At 43.5% G+C, this 17,720-nt stretch overlaps 1 protein-coding gene across 1 annotated transcript in view; it reads left to right on the top strand.

The window, feature by feature from the left end:
• ATXN10 (ataxin 10) overlaps positions 1–17,720 on the top strand; it is a 162,844-nt gene that overhangs the window by 343 nt on the left and 144,781 nt on the right. The gene's annotated exons all lie outside the window — the stretch shown is intronic.

Below are 17,720 nucleotides of genomic sequence, written 5' to 3'. Positions count from 1 at the left end.
GGGCGGCGCGGGCAGGCGGGGAGCGGGCGCCCCTGCTCGGCGGTGGGCCCCGCGGCTGCCCCCGCCCGGCGCAGGTGTGGGCCGGGCGCAGGACGGGACGTTCCACCTGCCGCCCGCTTTGCTGGCCCCGCGCGCGCGGTGGCCCGGCCGGGAGCGCTGACCAGGCCCGCGGTCGCGTAGCAGCGCCCTGGTGGGGTCGGGCCGGGGGCGGGGCGGGGGCATAGCCCAGTGCAGCGGCGCCCCGACTCTGCGCGACCTGCGTGGTTCCTGGCCTTACAGGCTGTGCGCTCCGGGACGACTGCTCCAAGCCTTACCCTTTTTTGGGGGTCTAAAATGTGAATATAATGCATATTTTCGTTGCTGGGTTGTACAGAGGGATAAATGACGGAAATAAAGCATGTGGAAATACAAAGTATACGATGCTCTGAGCCAGTGCTTGTTTGATTGTGTTCTGGTCTCTGGGCCTCCGTGACGTCCTCTGTTCAGGTGGGAATAATGTCGCACGGCACTTCCCTGCGAGGATTGCTGTAAGGATTAAATGAGATAATGCATATTACATCCTTAGTATGTAGTACTTCATGTTAGTACTGAATGTTAGCTGGCATTCTTATTCTGGCATCACAGTTAGTGATGGTTCCCCATGTGCCAGGTTTTGTGCTACGTGAAGTTGGAAAATGAAGTTCTTTACTGGGAAGTCCTGCTCTGGGGAGCCGGGGAATAGTTTTCTCGTGGGGGGGGGGGGTGTACACAGAGTAGTGAGAGCCCTGCAAGAACGCACAGCTAGATGCAGATTGGTCCAGATGGTCAATCTCTAGAGGCCCTTTGTAAAGATTTATTTATTTATTCAGAGAGACACAGAGAGAGGTAGAGGCAGGCAGAGGGAGAAGCAGGCTCCATGCCGGGAGCCCGACGCAGGACTCGATCCCGGGTCTCCAGGGTCACACCCGGTGCGAAGGCAGGCCCTAAACCGCTGAGCCACCCGGGCTGCCCCCCTTTGATCTTTAAATGGGCCGCCTTGGTCTGAGCACTTCTGCTCCCTTAGATCACAGTAGAAGCAGTGAGCTGTTGAAGGAGCGGTCAAAGCCCAGGGTAGCTTCTGTGGATTTTTTTGGAGATACGTTAATTGATAATGATACTCCTGGTTGGATTGTGAGTTAATACGTCAGCACATCTGTACCACGGTGGACCTTCCTTTTATTTTTATTTTTTTATTTTTTAAATTTTTTTATTTTTATTTTTTTATGATAGTCACACAGAGAGAGAGAGAGGCAGAGACACAGGCGGAGGGAGAAGCAGGCTCCATGCACCGGGAGCCTGATGTGGGATTCGATCCCGGGTCTCCAGGATCGCGCCCTGGGCCAAAGGCAGGCGCCAAACCGCTGCGCCACCCAGAGATCCCTGGACCTTCCTTTTAGTTGATTATCATCTTTCAGCCATTTACTGAGCACCTACTCTGAAATAGGTTCTTTGCTGGGGCTGAGGTGAATGGGACATAATCCTTTTTTTTTTTTTCAAGCACAACAGGGAAATTGCTGTGTAAAATTGTAAAGGGCTCTAGACAAGAAGGTGGTGGCACAGAGGGAATTTGGATCTGTTGATAGTGGGCGAGGAAAGACTTTAGATTCATGGCTTACAGATGAGAGGGCTTATTAGAGCAGTATATATGCAAAGGGATTATATGCAGATTTTATAGGGTTCCAAGAAGATTAAATGAAATAATATAGGTGAGGTGTCTGGTATAGAGGAGGCATTCAAACACCAGGTCAGATGGAGATCAGAGGAGACATTCAAACCATTTTTATAACCAGTGGGATAAAATCCAAGACCTTGAGCCAGTTTACAAGGCCCTTCTTGACTGTTGTGAGGAGAGTCGATGGGGAGCCATTGAAGGTTCTTTCAAGGGAGTGGCAAGTTAAGTTGTGGGTATTAGAAAGAACTCTCTGCCATATGGGGGGATAAATTAGAGTGAGGCTAGAGGCAGGAGACTTTGAAGAAACTGATGCATAAGCCCAAGGGAAAGAGAAAATTGCCTGCATTAGGACATTGTTCATGGGGATGGATAGAATAAATACTGAAAAATATTTACAGGGTTGAAGGGACAGGCATCAGGGTCCAGTTGGATTGTTGGAGGAGAACGAGCAAATGAAGCTTACCTCATTTGGCTTAAGGTTTTCTGGGTCCATGTCTTTGTTCCAGACAGAGTTTGGGGACCAGGGACAGGTGAAGTGCTGTGCAGGTCTTGGGATGGGGAGGCAGAATTATGGTGCAGACAGCCCTCCATGAGGGTTTGTAAGGTTAGGCTGTTGTTTTTGGTTCCAGCAAGTTACTAGTTTCTCTGCCACTGCAGGTGGACCCAGAGGGAGGATGGGACACAAAGTGAAGCAAAATGAGGCCTCAGAGCAGCATGTAGAAAACACCAGACAAAACAAAAAACAGGCTGAGGAAAGAAAGTAATTGATGGAACAAAAGAAGAAAATCTTAGCTGAAGTAATGTATTTTGTGATACTTGCTGTATGTTTGATGTTACAGACACTAGCCTCTGTGGTAGCTGGAGCCAAGAGAAGCATCCTATAGCAGAAGAACAAAAACTTGAAACCCAGGTAGACCTGAACAAGGTTGAGGCTTACATCTCTGGATTTACTTCTCATCTTGAAAATGGTTGGATAAAACTGCCCACTTTGCAGAGTTTATCTTGAGGATCCATAACATTATATGTATAGCGTGGTGTTCCGTGCCATTTATTTAATAGCACCTGTTAAAAAGTGGTTGGATTGTAAGTGACCAAGAACCCAATAGTGTTTCATCTCTTGCTTTTTAGAAAACAGTCAAAGCTATATTAGAAGGGATATAATTTATTGTTGGGTTTCCAGGGAAAGGGACCTGAGGATCTCATTACAATTTCTAGCAACCTGCAAGTGAATGGAAATACTCATGTTTTATTGTAGTCATTTTAGATGTATCCATAAATTATTTGATACTCCATCCTTCAAGAGGAGGAGGTTAATTCCTCTCTCCTTGAGTGTGGGCTGAATTTAGTGACTTGCTTTTGTTATACTAGATTATGGCAGAAGTGACAGTGCGTGAGACTAGGTCCTAAACGACAGTGCAGTTCCCTCTTTGCTCTCCTGAATCACTGACACAGTCAGCTGCCATGTCATGAGGACACTCAAGCATCTGTGCAGAGAACTGACACAGTCAGCTGCCATGTCATGAGGACCCTCAAGCATCTGTGCAGAGAGATCAGTGTGGAGAGGAATGTGATGAGCCATCTTGGAAGTGGATAAGCTTAGTCTAGGGGAAACCCTCAGCCTTCTGTGACCCTTATGAGACCCTAAGCCAGAACCACCCGACTTAGCGACTCCCAGATTCCTGACCCTCAGACCTGCGTGAGATCATAAGTGTTATTGTTTTTAACTGCTAAGTTTTGGGATAACTTATTATGTAGCAATAGATCATTAATATACCAATCTAAATTCTGCATGCTCTGGATTCTATAACCCACTTCTTGGATAGTATTCTAAACACAGAAGTCCATAGAAAATTGCTTAGAGTCGTAAAATACCAGTATTAAGATAGTACTCAGTGGGGCGCCTGGGTGGTGTAGGCGGTTCATCATTGGACTCTTGGTTTTTGCTCTAGTCGTGATCTCATTGTCATGAGATCCAGCCCTGCATTGGGCTCTGTGATCAATGTGGGGTCTGCTTGGGATTCTTTCTCTCTCTTCCTCTGCCCCTTCTGCTGGTTCATGCATGCTCTTTTCTGTCTCTGCAATAAATAAATCTTTTTTTTTTTTTAAAAGGTACTACTCAGCTCTTTCTCCTCTGTGGAAGGTAATTTTGTTTCCTACCCATTAAATTTGTTTTATAATGTTTAATGTACATATCTGCATTTTAAACTATATTTGTCAAGTGATTTTTTCTTGCTGTAATTTCTGAAAAAAGTAAGATATAAATACATTAAAACTTCTATTTTTGGGTTTTTGCTGGAGGTTTTCCAACCCTTTAGTTACTTTCATGGTGTATCTCTACATCATCTCTCTTAATGATGTAGCCAGATCCCCATGTTAACATGTAGAGCCAAATGAAATTTGTTGTCATATTCTATAGTTCTACTGTCCATTAAGTAGCCACTAGCTGCGTGTGGTGATTTAAAATAATTAGAAATAAGTGAAATGAATAATTGTGTTCCTTACTTGCACTAGCCACATTTTAAGTACTCAGTAACCACATGTGGTTAGTGGCTGCCCTATTGGTCACTGCAGATGTGGAATGTTTTCATCATTGTAGAAAGGTCTGTTGGATAGTGCTGCTCTATATTTTTTTCTATAGGGAAGATTATGTTCTGGTTCCTCAGTATTTTTGAAGTAATGAAACATTTGGATACTACTTTCTATAAATTATTCTGTTATGTAAACTAATACTTCCTTGTTCTTCCATATGATAAGCTTCTTGCATGAAGTGAGCATATCACATTCACTGTATCCCTAGCATCTAGCATGGAGTTTGATAATCACAGGTGCTTAACAAATTTTTGTGGAACTGCTGGTATGTGTATAGCTTATTATTCATTGTGCATACTTGGTCCTTTCTTCCAGTCTCATGTAGAGAATATATGTATGTATGTATGCTTATATATGTATGTATACGTATATATTTTTTTAGTTTCTCTCAGGATGGCTTATTTTTCCTTTTTAATCTGTGTTTAGTGAAAATTGTTTTTCTGTTTACTTTCTTCCAGGTTTTGTACATCCTGTTTAAAAGTGCAGCTGTTTCCCTCCATCCTTCTGAACTCCATTGCTATATAAACTCTATTTTTTTTAAGAGAGCACTTATTATATTTTAACATACTGTGTATTATTTGTAGTGTTTTTTTTTTTTTTTAATTTTTTTTTTTATTTGGTTCTCTGCCTCTTTCTAGAATAGAAGGCCCAGGAGGGTAGAGATGTTTGGCTTTTGTTTAGATTATTCTGTTTGGATAATGCTTCTTGAATTTGATGTTTTTTTTATCAATACATCAGCTGGTATGTCTTCAAAAGTTTCTTCCCCATTCTTGCCGTTCCTTCTAGGACTCCACACACATGTTAAACCTTTCACTATATATTATATATATTTTAAAGATTTATTCATTTTAGAGAGTGCGTGCGTGTGCATATGCATACACGGGGAGAGAATCTTCAAGTGGATTCCCCGCTGAGCGCAGAGGTGGTTTTGGGGCTCAGTCTCACGACCTTGAGATTATGACGTGAGCTAAAACCAAGAGTCAGATGCTTAAATGACTGAGCCCCCCCTTGGGCCCCTCACTGTATTTTATATGTATCATAGGCTTCTTTCTCTATTGTCCCTTCTCAGAGCTTCCGTTTGAAAATTTGCTACTAATCTGCTTTCTAGTTTTCTGATCCTCTCTTCTGTTGTGTCTAGTCTCCTGTTGTCTACTGTATTCTTAGTTTCAGATACTGCATTTTTGAATTATCATATTACAGAATGTCTCTGATTCTTTTTTAAAAAAGATTCATTACTACTTGAACATATTAATTATAGTTATTTGAAAGAATGTGCCTGTTGGGGCACCTGGGTGGCACAGCTGGTTAGGCATCTGACTCTTGGTTTCAGCTCAGGTCTTGATCTCAGGGTTTCAAGTTCAAGACCCACGTTGGGCTCTCCACACTCGGTGTGGAGCCTACTTAAAAGCAGCAACAAAAATGTGCTTGATGACATTCTATTGTCCGTTTTTCTTGTGTTCAGTAATATGGTCCTGTCTTTTTTATTGAATGCTGAATGTTGTGTAAGGAGAATTAAGGTCATTTCCAGATGTCTTCCCTTTGAAGAATATTTGCAAACTCAAAACCATAACCTAAAAACTCTTTTAAGAATGATGATAGAACAACTTGATATCTAATTGGAATAAAATGAACTTTGGCCCGCACATTGCACCATCCACAAAAAATACCTCAACATAAAAGCTGAAACTATAACGTTTTGGGAAGAAAACATGGGAGAATATCTTTATGACTTGGAGTGTAGGTAAATATTTCTTACCCAGCACACAGATAACACCAACCATCAAGAAAAAATTGACTTTATCAAATTAGACTTTAACAGAATTAAGAACTTTTACTCATCACAAGACACTATTAAGAAAATGAAAAGGCAAGCCATAAACTGAGAAAATACTTGGAATTCATGTATCTGACAAAAGACTTGTTTTAGAATATACAAAGCACTCTTAAAACACGATCATAAAAAGACAAACTTAATTAAAAAAATCGAGTGATAAAATTCTGTGCTTCACAAAAGAAGATAACAGTCTATAGGTGGCCAACAACACTAATGACAAGTACTCATTGTCATTAGTCATTAAGGAAATGCAAATTAAAATGAGATGCCACTTTACATTCTTTAGGATAGCTGTAACAAGAAAAAAAAAAAGGAAAATAAGTGTTGGTGAGGATGTGGAGAAATTGGAACACTTGGGCATGTTTAGTGGGAATGTCAAATGGTATAACTAGAATGGAAAAGATTTTGGTGGCTCCTCAGAAGGTGAATACGACTTAGCAGTCCCACTCGTAGGTGTGTATCAGAACTGAAAGCAGAGGCTCCAACAGATACTTATGTGCCAACGAGCAGTGTAGCATTACTCACAATGGCCAAAAGATGGAAACAACCCAAGTGCCCATCAGCAGATGAATGGATACACAAAATGTGGACTATCCATATTAGCAGTGAGAAGGAATGAGGTGCTGATCCATGCTATGATATGGATGAACCTTGAAAACATGCTCAGTGGAGGAAGCCAGATATGAAAGGACAAATGTTATATAATTCCACTTAAAAGAAGTACCTAGAATTAGACAAATTGGAGACAGCATATTAGGGGTTACCAGCAATTGGGAGTGGGGAGGAGTTAATTCTTACTGGTTATAGAGCTGTTTGGGGTATTCAAAAAGTTTTGGAATGATCATGGTGATGGTTGCACAACAATATGAACATAATTCAAGCCACTGGGTTTTATACTTAAAAATGGTCAAAATGGCAAAATTTATGTTAAATAGACAGTAGTTCCCCACCTTGGGGACACATTCCAAGACCCTCAGTGGATACCTGAAACTGTAGATAGTATACTATGTTTTATTGCTATCCATACTATCTTTGATGACGTTTAACTTAAAAGTTAGGCATTGTAAGAGATTAACAGCACTAACTAATAGTAAAATGATGCTTGGGTGGCTCAGTGGTTGAGTATCTGTCTTGGGCTCAGGGCATGATGCCAGAGTCTGGGAATCGAGTCTTGCATTGGGCTCCTTAGGGGGAGCCTGCTTCTCCTTCTTCCTGTGTTTCTGTCTTTGTCTCTCTCTGTCTCTCATGAATAAATAAATAAGATCTTTAAAAAAAAAAGTAAATAGAACAGTAATAGCATACTGTAATAAAAGTTATATGAATGTTGTCTTTCAGAATATCTTACTGTGCTGTATTCACCCTTGTGATGATGTGAGATGGTTCAATGTCTACATGATGGGATGAAGTGTGATGAATGACGTAGGCATCTGCTTCTGGACTATGGTTGACTGCGGGTAACTTAAACTGTAGAAAGCGAAATTGTGGATGTAGGGGACTACTGTGTTATATTTTACCATGATAAAAAAATTAATAATATACAGAAATCAATCAAATTATATACTTGAAATGAGTGCATTGTATGCTATGTAAATTATATTTCAATAAAGCTTTTATTTTGAAAATTTTTAAATTAATCTTTGAGAGAGTAGGGAGGAGAGACAGAGAGAATCCTAAGAAGGCTCCATGTCCAGTATGGAACCCAATGCAGGGCTTGATCCAGAACCTTAAGATCATGATGTGAGCTGAAATTAAGAGTGGGATGCTTAACTGACTGGCAGTCAGGTGCCCCTCAGTAGAGCTTTTATAAACAAAACCATAATGAGATAGCTCTGCATACCCATCAGAATAGCTAAAATTAAAATGACTGACAAGCATCAGGTTTTGGCGAGGATGTGGAGCAATTGGAACTCTCCTACTTTGCTGGTGGGAGTGTAAATGGTACACCTGCCTTGGGAAACATTTTGGCAGTTCTTTGTAAAGTTTAACATATACCTGCCTATGACTAGGTATTTACCTAAGAGAAACAACATGTCCACAGAAGACTTACTATTTTTTTAATATATTTTATTTATTTATATGAGAGCACATGGAGGGAGGGGGAGAAGCAGACTCCCGGCTGAGCAGGGAGCCCTACACGGGGCTTGATCATAGGACCCTGGGATTATGACCTGAGTTAAAGGCAGATGCTTCACTGACTGAGCCACCTAGGTGCCCCCACAAAAGACATATAAAAAGATCCTTGTAGTAGCTTTATTGATAATAGCCTTAGAAGCACCTCCAATGACCACCAGTGGGAAATGGGTAAAAGTGCTTGGTAATTTAAATGAATGAACCATCGATACACACAATAGTGTGGGTGGATCTCAGTGGCATACTGAGTGAAAGAAGCCAGACACCCAAGTATGTAGTGTGTGATTTTGTGTTTATGACATTCTGCAATGGTAAAGCTAATCAGTAGTGATACAGATCTGAACAGTGGTTGTTGAAAGAGGTTGGGGATTGATTGGAAAGGAACATGAGGGCATTTTCTGGAGCAAAAGAAACATGCTGTATCTAGGTGGGGGTATTGGTTGCTTGCGGTATGATTTTGTCCCAACTCCCCCCCCCCTTTTTTTTAAGATCTTATTTATTTATTTATTTATTTATTCATTCATTCATTCATTCATGAGAGACAGAGACACAGGCAGAGGGAGAAGCAGGCTCCATCCAGGGAGCCTGATAGGGGACTCGATCCCGGGTCTTCAGGATCACGCCCTGGGCTGAAGGCAGGCCCTAAACCGCTGAGCCACCCAGGGATCCCCCTTGTCCTAACTCTTAAACTGATATTTATGATTTGTGTATTTCGCCATATGTAAAATTGTATCTAATTTTCTGCCCTTAGGGTTCTACCCTTCTCACCACTCCACAAAAGAAAATGGGTATTAGAATGCATGCCTGGTAGGGTTGATGTAGGTATTAGAGTGTGCTTTATGTAGAGTCCAGAACAGTTTCTGGTATGTGGCCAGTGGGACATTGCAGGCTCTAGCCAGAGTCCAGAGTGAAAAGAAGTGTGTGGTAACTCTTGAGAATTTTGTCTATTTTTGTTTTTATTTTTTATTTTTTATTTTTATTTTTTTCATTTTTAAAGATTTTATTTATTTATTTATTTATTTATTTATTTATTTATTTATTTTTTAAAGTTTTTCTTTATTTATGATAGTCACACAGAGAGAGAGGGAGAGAGGCAGAGACACAGGCAGAGGGAGAAGTAGGCTCCATGCACCGGGAACCCGACGTGGGATTCGATCCCGGGTCTCCAGGATCGCGCCCTGGGCCAAAGGCAGGCGCCAAACCGCTGTGCCACCCAGCGATCCCCTTAAAGATTTTATTTATTTATTTATTCATGAGAGACACACAGAGAGAGGAAGAGACACAGGCAGAGGGAGAAGCAGGCTCCATGCAGGGAGCCCGTTGTGGCACCCGATCCTGGGACTCCAGGATCACGCCCTGGGCCGAAGGCAGGTGCCAAATGCCGAGCCATCCAGGGATCCCCAGAATTTTGTGTATTTTAAAGTCGTGCTTGCAAAGTCTTTAATTTCATCTCATTTCCACAGTCAAGTTCTTGTTTTAAAAGGCTTATGGAACTGGGATCCCTGGGTGGCGCAGTGGTTTAGCGCCTGCCTTTGACCCAGGGCGAGATCCTGGAGACCCGGGATCGAATCCCACATCGGGCTCCCAGTGCATGGAGCCTGCTTCTCCCTCTGCCTGTGTCTCTGCCTCTCTCTCTCTCTCTGTGACTATCATAAATAAATAAAAATTAAAAAAAAATAAAAGGCTTATGGAACTGCCTCTGAAACTTTGGAATGAGAAGTAGGTATAAAAACAAACTCAGGGGAAGGAAAAAAAATGGTTTTTCAGATTTAAGATTTGGGCAGTGATTTCATGCCACAATTTTAATTCCTCGGTACAAAGGTGATTAGCAATATTACATAATTTTAAGAAGCTGTAAGAATTTCTGGTAAAAAAAGAAGCAAATGCTTGAAAGCAACAGTGTTGTGACTTAGGCAGAGGATGGTAGATGTGTTTGCATAGAATGACTGCTTTAGGAGCTGACATTGATAACAACCTTAGTGTGCACTCTTTGGAAAAGGAAATTGAAGCTTTTCATTAGTTTTCATCCTAGTGTTTTTGTTGGTTTGTTTGCTTATTTTTAAACTCATGACAAATCAAAACCACAAATACGTAATAACCTCAGGGCCTTTATGGAAGATGATAGAACACATGATCCAACCCAGTACCCATGCATTTCACTTGCAAAATCAACAAACATGAAAGTTTCCTCTTGTACTCTCAAAGTTCAAAACACTACTGATACAGTTAATGCCCTCTGGATGGGAGCACATTAACCCACAAGGTAGCAGCTTGAAACCACAAACATTTATTATTTCACACAGTTTGTGAAGGTCAGGAGTTGCTTGGCTGGGTGGATCTGGCTTAGTGTCTTTTCTGTGGTCACAGTCAGGCTGTCCACTTGGTCAGCCCGCCTCCGAAGGCCTGACTGGCTGGAGGCCCGATCCCAAGGCTTTGGGCGGGAAGCTTCAGTTCCTTGCCGCATGGACCCTCCCCTAGGGCTGCTCACACCCTGGCAGCTGGCTCATTCCATGGCAGTGATGCAAGAGAGTGTCCTCAAGGTGGATGCTGGAGCTTCTCTACAATCTTGGAAGGGACCTGCCCTTTCTCCTGTGTGTTGTCATGGTCATGGTCATGGACATGGGAGGGATCACACACCAGGGCTGAACATGGGAGGTGGGGATGGTGGTGGGAAGGCTCTTTGTTTCACCATTCCAGTCCCATTCTTCCCTCTTGACTTCATAAATGATACACCGAATACTCTACAGTGTGCATGTGGTATTTACGTTATGTTTGTGAGCTGCCAGTTATATCATTACCTCCAGCTGTTGTAAAGCATACCAGCAGGGGAAGTCGTCATAATTTACCTACCCTTTCTCTTGCTGATGGGTATTTGGATTGCCTTGGATTTTTGGTAATTCCTACCATATTCTTTCTTCTCTTAATTCAGGGGAGGCCCGTCCTGGTGCTTACTGGCTCGTGTTGGCCGTAATGGCCATGTGGTGGCGGGCACTTCTGCCCGTCCTGAGTGTGCTTCGCCCTTTGGTCGTAGACCTGATTGTAGCTGAGCATTTATATTCAGTTTTTGAGTATGGACATATGTGTTGTTTAAAAGCAGGGCTGCATATTTATGTATTTTAAAAATAACCACAAGGGACGCCTGGGTGGCTCAGGGGTTAAGCACCTGCCTTCAGTTCAGGTTGTGATCCCGGGATCGAGTCCCGCATTGGGCTCCATGCGGGGAGCCTGCTTCTCCCTCTGCCTGTGTCTGCCTCTCTCTTTCTGTGTCTCTCATAAATGAATAAATCTTAAAATAAAAAAAAAATAACCACTATTACATCATTTGGAATGGAGGGGGGAGATGGGTCAGGTGTGACAGGCGTCTCTGATGCAGCTCCTGGTCTGTTTTGAGTGCTCATTACGTGTTGAACTGCGTAGTGTGATGCGCAGGCAGTGGCTGTACTGAGAACATCCCTTCTAAGCTCTGTCCCGGAGCCAGTCAGTAATGATTGTCCTGGTTACTCCAGAGCTTTTAGTTTGGCTTACTTTGATGCCTTCACACATGCCCATGTTTAGCAACAGTAGTTGATATAGTGTAAAGAGCTATAGTCAGCACTTAACAGGGCAACAGCTCAAATGCCAGAATACTGAATGTCTTATGCCTTCATTCCTTTGTGCATACACACACCTGATTTTCCCTCAAGATTTAATGACTTTCACTTTCTACTGAAAGCCCATTTTGATCTCAAAGGTGCTTCCTGCCCTGTGTTCCCTATGGCCCTCTGTGCTTCCCTCTCTGAAAGAACTTCCTTTGGTGCTGTAATCACAGAGTCACCTGCTGGTCCCACTAGAATCAGGTCAGCCTGAGGGCAGGCTTCTCCTTAGTTCCCTCCGTATTCTCAGTACCTGCTTAAAGACCTAGCACAGAATGAGCACTTGATGGTGTTCTTACTATTTCTTGAATATTTAATTTTCTTGAGTCCTTAGATATAAAGAGGGAGTGTAGCAGAAAGATTCTAGCAAGGAAGGTATAGAAAAAAATACCAAATATGACAGGGGACTGTAATTTCAAGAGGTAAAAAAGTGCCTTGGTATTTCTAATTGCTTGTATAACTATGTTGATGAACTTTCACAAAGGGAATAGGATGAGCACTTTAGAGGTCAACGTACTACCGAACTCAAAAATAAACCTGTCTGTGTACACACATACTCACATACTCCTAGGTTTTCCTCAAACGTTACTGAGCCTCCAGCCAGCAAGAATCTTTGCACCAAAAACAAAAAATGAAACAAAACGAAAAACACAAAAAATCCCGCACGCGTCGTCAGCTTAGCTAAGGTCACCATATGGCATCTTGACTCAACCATGATTCAGATCAGCTTTGTTGAGAGAGAACATCAATTAAGTCACACTATAAAAAGCACTTTTCAGGGTAGGATGACAGTTCCTTTTATTTTTACCTAGGCCATGAGCTGGAAGAGCACATGGAACTAATTGGTAAGGTGTTCTGACTCAGCTTCAAAATACAGATGTGGTCAGGGTGAGCCACCCCTCACATTCAATTATCTCAAATGGACAAAACAGACAGGAAAAAGTCGGAGCCAGCAAGTCAAAATAAATAAGGTCGGGGCTGTGACCACCAGTGCCCTCAGAGCATAATTTCTCAGCTCTCCATGCTTCTAGTCTTTTGTAGTGGTACCCGGACTGTGGGCAAGGGAACTCACTCAGAGGCGCAGGAGCCCTGGGCTTGGCTACGCTGAGTCAAGCTCTCTGCTGGCTGTGGGCCTGGCCCTGTCGTGTCAGAGCTCAGGAGACCATGTGCAAGCCAGGGAGGCTCTCGCTGCAGCCTCGGAGCAGAGTGTGTGTGTGTGTGTTTGTGTGTGTGTGTCTCTCGGGCTCAGTGAAGTGCCTGGCACGGAATACGCAGGATTTAATGGTTAGTAGCTGTTCCCGTCATTGAGAATTTCGCACAGCTTTATCAAAGGACATTAAAGAAGACAGATGGTAAGACAGACCATTATGCCATGATGGAAAACCTCAGTAGCGTAAAGACATGGATTCTCCCCGAAGTGACTTGTGGTTTCAGCGCCTCTGAAAATAAAATCTCGGCAGGGGTTTTGGTAGCAGTTCACAAGCTGATTTTCTCATTTATATGGTGAACTAGGTTCTCTGTTCTCCCCAATTCCCTTTTCTGACTGGGCTCTTAAGACCCTTCTTCGCGTGTGCCCTCCGCAGAATTCTCCACTTCCTCATTTTCTTTTCTGAACATTGATCTTCGTGATCTAAGTGAAACATGGCTTGCCTCTGAGGGCTGCGTTTCTGGGAGGTCTTCCAAGGCTGTTCTCTCTCTCCAGTGTGCCCTGGGCTTGAAGGCATGCTGGACGTTCTCCTCGGCCTTTTCCTCTGGAACCCTCTAGCCTCCATTTCATGCTGTCAGTGTGAAAGTGTGTGGGGGTGTTTAGCTGTTTGAGGGCTGCGTGGGTCACTTCACTGTGTTCCTTGAATGAACTTCAGGTCACTGTTAACCGTACACTGCCCGTCTTCTCTTAAATCTTGGTTGTTTCAGTATTCACATAGATCGTTTCGTCTCTCTGGCCTTCTCTCCGTCCTTGATATTGACCTCCACCCCACGTAACCACACTGCCAGCACCATCTTGGCCTTGTCATTAACTGTAGCTGCCTTCCCACCACAGTCTCAGCTTCAGGAGTCCCACTTTGCCTTCCTGTTTGATCCTTCCTAGGTCACTTCCCCCAGGGGTCTCCAGCCCCACCAGGACCTACAGTCTGTTGATCCTACTATTTCTTTTTTTTGTTTCTATTTAAATTTTAAATAGGCTCCATGGTCAGTGTGGGGCTCAACTCACAACCCTGAGGTTAGGAGTCACATGCTTTACTGACTGAGCCAGCCAGTCGCCTATCTTACAACCTCCGTTTCCTGTCCCTTTTGTTACTCAGGTTTACGGTTTCCTCATCTGCTTTTGATTGATGGGTCCGTAATAAAAGCATTTGCTTTTGTATCCACCTTCAGTTCCCTTTCTCCTTTCTTAGCTTTGCCTCAGGCTTCCCTGGGACAACTCCAGCTCTGATTAAAGCCACCTTGCTGTGTCCTCTGTGCCCAGGTAGCTGAGCAAGGCCGGAGAAAAGTTATGCCATGCTCGCTGGTCTCACAGTAAGTTGACAAACCCTCCATGACAGTGCTAATGGGTCTGTCTTTACCTTGATCACTAGCCTGCCTTAGTTGCCCGGCAGTCATGTCTCTCCCTGGTCTATTTGGCCTCCTGCTTTCCTGGTCAACTATGTCAACTTGATTTCCTTAACTTTCCGTTGTCTCTCCCTCGTTCTCATTCCAGGCTTCCTATTTTACTGAGAAAAGAGGAGCAACCAGAAGGTAATTTCCAGGACTCCCCATCACCCTGTCTCCCAGCTCCCTGTGTCTGTGCCCATCACCTGCCTTCCCTTCTGTGACTGGATGAAGGGTCCTGCTCTGATGCCCCTCCCCGCCAAGACCTGTACTCAGTTTACTCCCTTTTGCATTCAGTGCTCCAATAATCCCCCCCCCCAAAAAAAAATCATCATGAGGTTTTTACCCTTTCTGTTGGATTATTTTCATAAATTTAAACATCTGCTATAATGTTTCCCCTTGTGGGAAAACTCTCTTCTATTTCCCTGAGCTGTGATCTCATTTTTCTGCTCCCTTTTGTAATGGAAGTTTTCTGAAGAGTGATTTATATTCACCTACTTTCTCTAGAACCCATTCCATGGTGCTCACCAGCGGTCCTCCTTTTCATCTCTTCGCTCCCCTGACCTGCCAGCTGCATCTGATGGAGTGGCTCACATCTTTCTCCTTGAAACACTTTATTCGCCCCCCCGCCCCTTTGCACGCCACCACCCTTTTCTGAATAAGCCTCCCTCTTTGGCTGTTCCTTCCTGGCTCCCAGGACTCAGTCCTCAGACCTCTCTCCTCCCTCTGCCTACTTCGCTCCCCAGTGACCTTGTTCAGTCTCATGCTTGACCATGTTTACTCTTCATGTGCTGGTGGCTGTAACATTTTGCCCTGGCTGCACTTCCCTTCTGAACTCCTGGCCTGTGGATACCTCTGCCTTCTGCATAATTCATCATTTCTAGTAAGCACCTCCAGCATCACCGGTCCCAGCCTGCAGAGCCCCTCAGCCCCCGGATACCTCCAGGCAGCCTTCTCCCCTTCAGTGCACAGCATAGACCTTTTTCTCAGTGTTGCTCAGGCTACAGTTCTGGAGTCCTCCTTGAATCCATTTTCTCAGAGATAGCCCTCATGACAGTTTTTGTCATCAGATCCCGTCAGCTCTTCAAGAATATATCCAGAGTCTGACCTCTGCTTACTCGCTCAGCTGCTGCCAGTCTTTTCCTAGAACAGTGTCCTCACTGGTGTCCTGGTGCCTTCTTTTCCCCCCGCTATGGCCGAACCATCACAGAGCAGTCAGAGGGGTCCCTCAGGATGCAGGGCACTAGAGCCCTCCGTGGCTTCCCGGCATGATATAAGCCAAAGTCCTCTGGGCTGTGTGGTCCGGTTCCGTCTTGCCTCTGACTCAGGTTACCTTTCCATTCCCTCATCTGGCTGCCTCCCCATGAGCCCTTCGCCTTCCATCCATGCTCGTCTCCCAGGGAAGTACCAGTGCCTCCTTAACTGTCTCCCGTTCTGTGCTCAAATAACCACTTTTTTGGATAAAGGTTTTATTTTATTTTTTTTTAAGATTTAAGATTTTGTTTATTCATGAAGACACAGAGAGGCAGAGAGAGAAGCAGGCTCCCCATAGGGAGCCCAATGTGGACTGATCCTAGTACTCTGGGATCATCACGCCCTGAGCCAAAGGCAGATGCTCAACCACTGAGCCACTCAGGCGTCCCTTGAGTAGGGTTTTAATAAGGTTCTTAAAGAGGCCTTATATACAAAACGTTTCTCTGCTTGAGAACATAAAGACATTCTCTGCATATTTTCTTCCAAAGCTTTATGGTTTTGGCTAACATATATTCCTAGATGCATCCGGAGTTACTTTCTTTGTCTGGGTATACAGGAGAGGATCCAGTTCCATTTTTCCATATGGGAAGTGGTTGCAGCAGCACCACAGAGTGGCCCAGCCCTGCAGATTCAGTGGCTGTGCTGTCACCTGTCAGGTTTCTTTGAATGCAGTGCTGTTCCTGGACACTCTGTCCAGTGGTTTATTTTTCCACCTGTGTGCCAGTTTCACCCTTTCTTGGCTTCTTTGAGTTGGCATCGTGCATTTATGATTCAGTTCTGATGAGAGGTGAATTTTGACTGTATTGGGCACAGTGGGAACGGGGGAAGCATGTCATTTTGAGGGAGGGTGGGGAGAGGATGGATATGTGTGGATTCTTTAAAGCAGGGTTGCCACTTCTGGCCCTCCACCTTTTATGAATGTCCATATCTTTTTTTTTTATTCCCCCTTAAATGGCCTGTGAGTGGTTTTTACATTTTTAAATAGTTAGGAAAAATAAACTTTGTGGCACCTGAAAATTGCATGAACTTTAAATGTCAGTGTCCATAAGTAGAGCTTTATCAGCGCACCAGCTGTGTTCCTTCACAGAAGTGTTGTATGTGGCTGCTTTTTTTCCCCAATGGCAGAGTTGTGGAGCAACTGTCAGGCCCTCTGGTTCCAGAGTGTTTACTAGCTGACTTTTTCTAGATAAATGGATTGGTCTGGGCTGTCAGGGACAGTGTGAGTTCCACATGGAACAGAAGAGAGAAAGAGTATAAAAAAAGAGTTTGAGGTCTGCAAAGATGAATCTCAAAATTCTGCCCCAGGCTGTTTCTGGCAGGAGAAGTGAATCTTTTTATTTTCTGTTTTATTTTGTTCAGTCTAGCCTGGTCAGAGATCAGTAAGCAGAGTTCCTTGGTTTTAAATAATAACCAGGGATTCTTATTTTAATCTGGGAGCTTGGGCGCATCCTAATAGATTTTCTCAGTGTCAGTGGTTGTGCTGCTCTAACCCACCCATGCTGGTTTTTCACTGAACGGGAGGTATTAGAATCTTTTCTGAAGCACAGAAGTCTCAGCAGGGCAGTTCAGTGATGAGCCTTTGGTTTCCTCTTCAGGAGAAGGTCCCGCCTGATGAATTAACTGTAAAATGTGTGTGCACACAGTACGGCAGACCTGTCTAATCTCTGACATACGGTCATAGGGAGTTTTCTTTAATTTTACTCAGACAGGACTTGCCAAGATTAAACCTACAGATCTGTTCAAACTTGAAGGAAATGAAATTCTATCTTTTGTAGAATTCAAACCCCTCCCTCCCTTTTTTTTGTTCTGTAATGTAACATTTCATTTGTGTATTGTCTTCAGGGTATGCATTCCTATGTAATAGGAATGTCTAACAGTTGAATTTTAATTGTCCTCTAAGTACTTTCTGCCTTCTGTGAATAAAGTAGCTAAGCTTTTTAAAGTCTGTGAATATTTTGTGTTAGTTTGGTTAAAGCAGAAATGACAGCAATTACTGTTATTA

The sequence above is a fragment of the Vulpes lagopus genome, chromosome 5, assembly GCF_018345385.1.
Source record: "Vulpes lagopus strain Blue_001 chromosome 5, ASM1834538v1, whole genome shotgun sequence".
NCBI classification, from domain to species: Eukaryota; Metazoa; Chordata; class Mammalia; order Carnivora; family Canidae; genus Vulpes; species Vulpes lagopus.
Note: the sequence above shows the minus strand (reverse complement) of the source record. Positions and strands in the feature narration are given on the sequence as shown.